At 37.8% G+C, this 6947-nt stretch overlaps 1 non-coding gene and 1 pseudogene across 1 annotated transcript; both read left to right on the top strand.

The window, feature by feature from the left end:
* Nucleotides 1–414: 414 nt before the first annotated feature.
* Nucleotides 415–521, top strand: LOC122280267. The gene has a single exon (XR_006229848.1). It is a non-coding gene; the product is annotated as a small nucleolar RNA R71 (small nucleolar RNA).
* A 2516-nt stretch (nt 522–3037) lies between these two features.
* LOC122278454 lies at nt 3038–5260 on the top strand (annotated as a pseudogene).
* The last annotated feature ends 1687 nt before the right edge of the window (nt 5261–6947 follow it).

Below are 6947 nucleotides of genomic sequence, written 5' to 3' on the forward strand. Positions count from 1 at the left end.
CCTGGATGATAGTAATTTGGCATAGGATTACCACGATAATTGTAGTTCCGATTGTTGACATATTGAACTTGCTCTTGACTCGCCTCATTGCTTGGAACTATCATGCTTGTGGATGCAACATATTCTGTACTTTGTGGTATCCTTTGAGTTGTCAAGGCTGAAATCTGATGAGATAGAGTAGCTACTTGAGCGGAAAGAGCTGCTATCGGCTCCAATTCATGAATTCCAGCTACCTTCTTAGCCAAAGTCCTCTCAGTTGGCCATTGATAGTTGTTTGAGGCCATTTCCTCCAAAAGTGCAGTAGCACCTTCAGCTGTCTTCGACATCAAAGTTCCACCAGAAGCAGCATCAACTATAGTTCGAGTTTGCCCATTTAACCCATTATAAAACATCTGAACTTGCAACCAATCTGGCAATCCATGTTGTGGGCAACGTCGAATCAAGTCCTTATACCTTTCCCATGCTTCATAGAGTGACTCAAAATCATTTTGCTTGAATTGGCCAATCTCACTCCTGAGTTGGGCTGTTTTGGCAGGAGGAAAGAATTTAGCAAGAAACCTCTCAGCCATGTCCTGCCAACTAACGATGCTTCCCGATTGTAGAGATTGTAGCCAACCTCTAGCCTTGTCCCTCAAAGAGAAGGGAAACAATCTCAGTCTAATGGTGTCTTCAGTAACACCATTGATCTTCACAGTGTCACAAATCTCCAAGAACATTGCCAAGTGAACATTGGGATCATCAAGTGGTGATCCACTGAATTGGGCCTGCTGCACCATGCTAATCAAAGCTGGTTTGAGCTCAAAGTTGTTGGCATTGATTGGCTGGCGCATTATGCTCGAGTAATTTCCATTCACAACTGGCCGTACATAGTCCTTCAAGGTGCGTGGTAGTACCTCACGATCTTCTTCAGCCATGGCTAGTATCTTATTTCTTCTTAGTGATCTAAGAGTTCTTTCAATCTCCGGATCAACAGGAATAATATCACGAGATCTAGCACGGCGCATCCAACGTCAAAAACACACCTGTAGAACAAATTAAAACAAAATTCTAAATTAAAACCAAGATTACTTTGTATCGATATTGACAAAAAGAATAAGAATAAACCAATCCTCGGCAACGGCGCCAAAAAACTTGACCGGTGCAAAACTGCAAGTGCACAGTATCGTAGTTTTATAGTAAAGTAATAAGAAGAGTATCGTCCTCAGGGATTGGTACCTTACTCTTGCCAAATACCAAAATTATGCTAATCTCAATTTTATCTAGAGGAATCGCTAAGGTTTTTGTAGTAGCAAATAAAACTAGATCAACTCAAGAGAAATAAGCAAAGAAAGTAAAACTGATGTTTGAAGATCAAATTCAATAGGGAAGAAAACTTCTAGGAAATCGATTTCACCATAATTCTTCACTATGCTTTTCTCATCCAGCTAATTTAACTTAAACCTCTTTTGTCTATTAGCAAATCTCTAATTCATCCAAAAGCCTCTTTCGATAGTCAATTGGAAGTGATTCTAGTTTACCAATTCACACAAGAGTATGCAAATTAAATAATCAAGAACGCAATAAGACCAATGATTTAATTACTACACAGGTTCATACAAGTCTTTCGATCTCTGTACTTACCTATGCTGAACTATCCAAGATCTACCCTATGATTCCCTCTTTCGATAGCAAATCACAAGATTAATAATCATCTAATCAATGGCCAGTTAATTAGAAGCAATAAATTCAGAATAAATCAGACAAACAAAGAGAGAATTACATTAAATTAGCATGGACAAATAAGCATAGTTCGGAATTAGGTTACATCGTTTTCCTAGAAAGAAGAAAATTTAGCTCATGCTAGAATTGGAATTCAACATAAACGAATTCACCATAATTGTTCTGAGAAGATGGGAAGAAGAAAATAAACACTGAAAAATCCTCCTTGCAGCCTCAACTGGTCGTCAAAAGCTCAAGGGAACGATTCAACGCCTTTCTCCCGTCCGTGCTCGTGTATGAATCCAACGTACGTGCAATAAATTGGAATTCCGTCTCCAAAACAGATGAATTGAATCCCTCTAACTATGTTTTTCTCTCCCAAGAAGTGTTCTCCAGTCAAAACTCGCGGCTCTAGAGTGAAGAATGGCCTTTTATATGGTCCCACGGCGGAAAACCTAAAATCTGTCAAAATACGATGTTCGCTCGAGCGGGGTGTCGAGCGCACGTCGAGCGTTCGACTCTGCCTGATTTCGCTCGAGCGTCCTATTGAGCGCACATCGAGCGTTCGACTCTGCCTGATTTCGCTCGAGCGGCCAATGTCTCCGCTCGAGCGATCTTCGTTTTTCAGCAACCTGCTCGAGCTCCCTGTCGAGCGGCAGTCGAGCGTTTGAATCTGCCTGAATTCGCTCGAGCGGCCAAAAGCCTCCGCTCGAGCGAACTTGTAAAATCTGCAATATGAAATTTTGCAAGCCATCAGGCACATTCTTGCATGCATAGATAACATCACTTCACTAAGAACTCTTGACTTGGGTTTCAACCAATTAACTTTTTCAATTCCTTCGAGCTTGTGGAGGCTTTTAATTACTGATCTCTTGCTGGTTGATTTTTCATCAAATTCTCTTAATGGCCCTTTATCTTTAGATATTGGGAATATGAATGTCTTGAGAGCTTTAGATTTTTCAAGAAACCAAATAATAGGTCGTATCCCAGTTACAATTGGTGGGCTAAAAATATTGCCAATCTATCTTTGGCAGTCAATCGACTAGATGGCTCAATTCCTACATCTATTGGTGAATTGGTAAGCTTAGACGTTTTAGATCTTTCCTACAATAACTTATATGGAGAGATTCCCAAGTCCTTAGAAGAACTATCATACTTGAAACATCTAAATTTGTCATTCAATAAACTACAAGGAGAAATTCCTTCCAGAGGACAGTTTGTACACTTCCCAGCTACATCATTCATGTCAAACAATGGACTTTGCAGTGAGGCTCGAATGCAAGTCCCCCCATGCAAAGGAAAAAAGGCCATAGGAATACGAATACTGAAATATGTGTCAATGGCAGTGGGGTTAATGGTACTTGGAATGTGTCTTGTACTTTTCTCAATAAAACGTCGTAAGAGGAACACTAAATTGTCACATGACACAAATTCAATGCCTTTAGCAACATAGAGGAGAATTTCACATCAAGAAATTATTCGAGCAACAAAAGGGTTCAGTGCAAACAGCTTACTTGGAGAAGGGAGTTTTGGGTTTGTTTACAAAGGAACACTCTTAGAAGGTACAATTGTTGCTATAAAAGTTTTAAATTTGCAAGTGGATGGGGCATTCAAAGCTTTCACATAGAATGTGAGGTATTACGCAATATTCGTCATTGGAATCTTGTCAAAATCATTACCGCTTGTTGTAACATGGACTTCAAAGCCTTGGTATTAGAATACATGCCTAATGGGAACCTAGATATGTGGTTGTACTCTGAAAACCGTTGCTTGAATATGTTACAAAGGCTAAATATAATGATTGATGTGGCAACAGTAGTAGAATACCTTCATCTTGGTTACACAACACCTACTATTCATTGTGATTTGAAGCCTACCAATGTCTTATTAGATGAAGATATGGTTGGATATGTTGCTGATTTTGGCATCGCCAAACTCCTTGGTGATGGAGTTTCTCTAACACAAACAATGACTCTCGCTACAATTGGATATATGGCACCAGGTGAGATTAAGTTCCATGTTTATCATTCTAGTACTCTAATATAAACACATAATATCATTTTCTTTCGATAATGTATTGACCCTTTTCATTTAGTACCATGTAATTATATTTTCTCATGATAAGTTGTAACATATGTATAGAGTATGGATATGAAGGACTTGTTTCTACAAGGGGAGATGTGTATAGTTATGGCATTTTATTGATGGAAACTTTCACAAGAAAAAAGCCCACAGATGATATGTTTACCGGAGAAATGAGCTTGAAGAGTTTGGTACAAGAATCATTAGCCCTTTCTATACTTGAAGTTGTTGATGCCAATTTGTTAATCAACGAAAATGATTATGCTGCAATGGAGAAGTGTTTGCTATCCACCATGGGATTGGCTTTGCATTGTTGTGCCGACTTGCCTAAACAGAGGATTGGTATAGAAAATGTTTTAGCTACACTCAACAAGATCAAATTGAAGTTTCTCAAAGATCTTACTGGACGCTAATCATGTGAGAGAATAAGGTTAGTTTATAGCTATTGATTTCATGTTCATGGCTTTCCATAGGGTAATATTTATAGTAAATTGGGACTCTTCTAAAATGACTTTTTTATGGGACTTGCTAACTAATAGAAGTTAGAAGTTTACATATGTTGCAGCCGATGATTGGAGTTAATATCATTAGCATCTAATGGTTCTTGAAATCATATTCAAAGCAATGGATGCAATCAAAATCATTGTTTCCACTCTTGTGGCATGGTGAGAGAAGAGTTTTTTGTTTTGATTTTTAATTGTGACGTTTGTACATATCATTGTCTGTAGACATGCTTACTACAAATTAGGGAAGGGTGAGGGTGGTTTCAAGTATATATGAAATCTTACCTTTTTCTGTACATGCAGTTACTTGAAAATAAGTATAGAGTAGCATGAATTCTTGCCATTTTGTACCCAAGTCTCTTCAAAATCATCATTATTATATCATGAGAAAAAACAGTCACTCTAAGGAAGCCACTACTCTGCTAGATTTATGTCTACTACACAAGAATTTGATCAAATGCTGGAGAACCTCAACCTAAGCTTTCTTTTATTCACTGGGAAAAAAATTAAAATACTTATGCGAATGTCAATATGTGATTTATGCAAGTTGGTTGTATTTTCTCTATTTCTAAAAAGACGTCAAAAGATTCATATTAAATGTGTTGGACAATTCTTTCAACGGGCCTTTAGCTTCTATTATCTTGTTTTGTCTTTACCTTAACCGGATTGTATTATCTTTGATTCTGTGTATGCAGGTACGTTTTGTTTGTTTGTGTTGTTTGGTCTTAGTTTGTTTGTGTAATGTTTAGATTGATTTTAATACTGGTTTTAATACTTGGGTTGGGATTTTATGATTATTTGTAAGTTCCAGGTGTTCTTGGTTATAACTACGGTATTCGTCTGCCATAAGTGAGGGCTATCAATAAAATTGAGGTACCGTCCTCTTCTTAGAAAAAGGGGGGGCTTTAGCATTATGTGTTGGTTTTCATGATTTGGTGATTGAATCACTTAATGTAAGGGGTATGCTCTGTTAATTAGATGGGACGATCGATATTAATGGACTGCAAATGTAAAGAGATTATATCAATGAAATAAAAACGACTGTGTGTATATCTATAGTGCACTGTTTGGGATTCACCTCACCTCCAAGTGGTCACCAACGTTAACCACGAATGCATTGGGAATGGAATTTACATTGACCCACTCTCCTTTATGTTGCACCTGATGACCAGAGATCCCATTATGTATGAGGAGGGGTCAAGAGGCCGTGATCAGAATGAAAGGCATGCCCATTGCTACTTCTAGCTCTGGACATGGCGGATACAATTTTGCAGCCAGGATCTATAAACCTGATTCCAAATTCATGGCCTTTTCCATATATCCGTCTCCTAGTCCCAAGCTCACTGATATTCCTTCCAGCAAGTCTCTAGCTAGTTTTTGGGTTCTTTTGCCGTACTCATGCCAATGAGATCTCTATGTAGCAACAAATACAAGAGCCAATTGAAATTAAACTGACATGGTTGCACTGAGATGGAAACTAGAAAGCATATTATCAAATATCCATCAATTTAGGGTCCATGATTAGTAGTCAGGAACAAAAGAAGCAGAATTAACTACGCGCAGAATCACATGGAGACTGGAAGCCCGTTCGATTTTGTCACAAGCAATTGGCATTTCTTCTAGATTTTTTTTTTTTTTTTGGGCATTTCTTCTAGATATGTGCATTTACGTTTGAAAATCAAATAAAACTAGATTAGGAAGATAATGGAGTATCTGTCGAGCCTAATTAAGGTATGCAATATTGAAGTTCTCAACTTTGGAGGTTAATCTTTAACAAGAAAGATCAGGAAATACCTCAATCTTGGGAGGTTAATATTAACAAGAAAGTTCTCAACTTGGGATAGTAGGCTTCAACATTATCATCTTATTCGGATCAAATTGTCAATAAAAAAGTTGCTAAAAAGTAAAGAAAACAATGTCGTCAGGTGGGCCAATAAACAAAACAGAGTTTGAAGCTTGCTCCTTGTAATATTATATAGGTAAAAATATTAGAGATTTAATTGAAGTATTTTCAATTAAGTCTGTAACTAACTGGTTTTCTATTTTTTACTGTTTAGTTATTTTACTTCTTTTACCTTTACTTTACCTTTATAGCCTGTAGCCTCTCACATGTAATAAATGAGAGACCGGTTGTAACTAACTCCATTCATATTCAACATAGAATAAAATTCTTCTCTCTGTCGAAGAGTTTTGCATCCTCGTTTTTCTTCCTTTAATTTGCAACATGGTAACAGAGTGGAAACTCTAGCGTTCCGTCTCTTTCTTTGCTGCGATGGCTGTTGCGATGCCAAGCCCAGCCTCTATTCAAATGCATGGTGATGATCAATCAGCGAATCCCTATCATTTAAAGAATGGAGATTCGATTGTTTCTGTCTTGGTTTCTCAAGTCCTCACGGGGGGATAATTACCACACATGGTGTAGATCCATGCAAATAGCTTTGAAGGCTAAGAACAAGATGGGGTTTATCAATGGACTAATAAATCAACCAGTTGATTTGGATCCTCTGTATGAAGCACGGGAGCGATGCAACGATGTGATACTATCTGGAATCTTGAATCTTGTATCGAAGGAAATTGCAGGGTCAGTCATATATGCAGCAACTACAAAATAAATGTGGGAAGAGTTAAAGAATAAATTTTCTCAAGGAAATGGGCCGCGAATTT

The sequence above is a fragment of the Carya illinoinensis genome, chromosome 10, assembly GCF_018687715.1.
Source record: "Carya illinoinensis cultivar Pawnee chromosome 10, C.illinoinensisPawnee_v1, whole genome shotgun sequence".
NCBI lineage: Eukaryota > Viridiplantae > Streptophyta > Magnoliopsida > Fagales > Juglandaceae > Carya > Carya illinoinensis.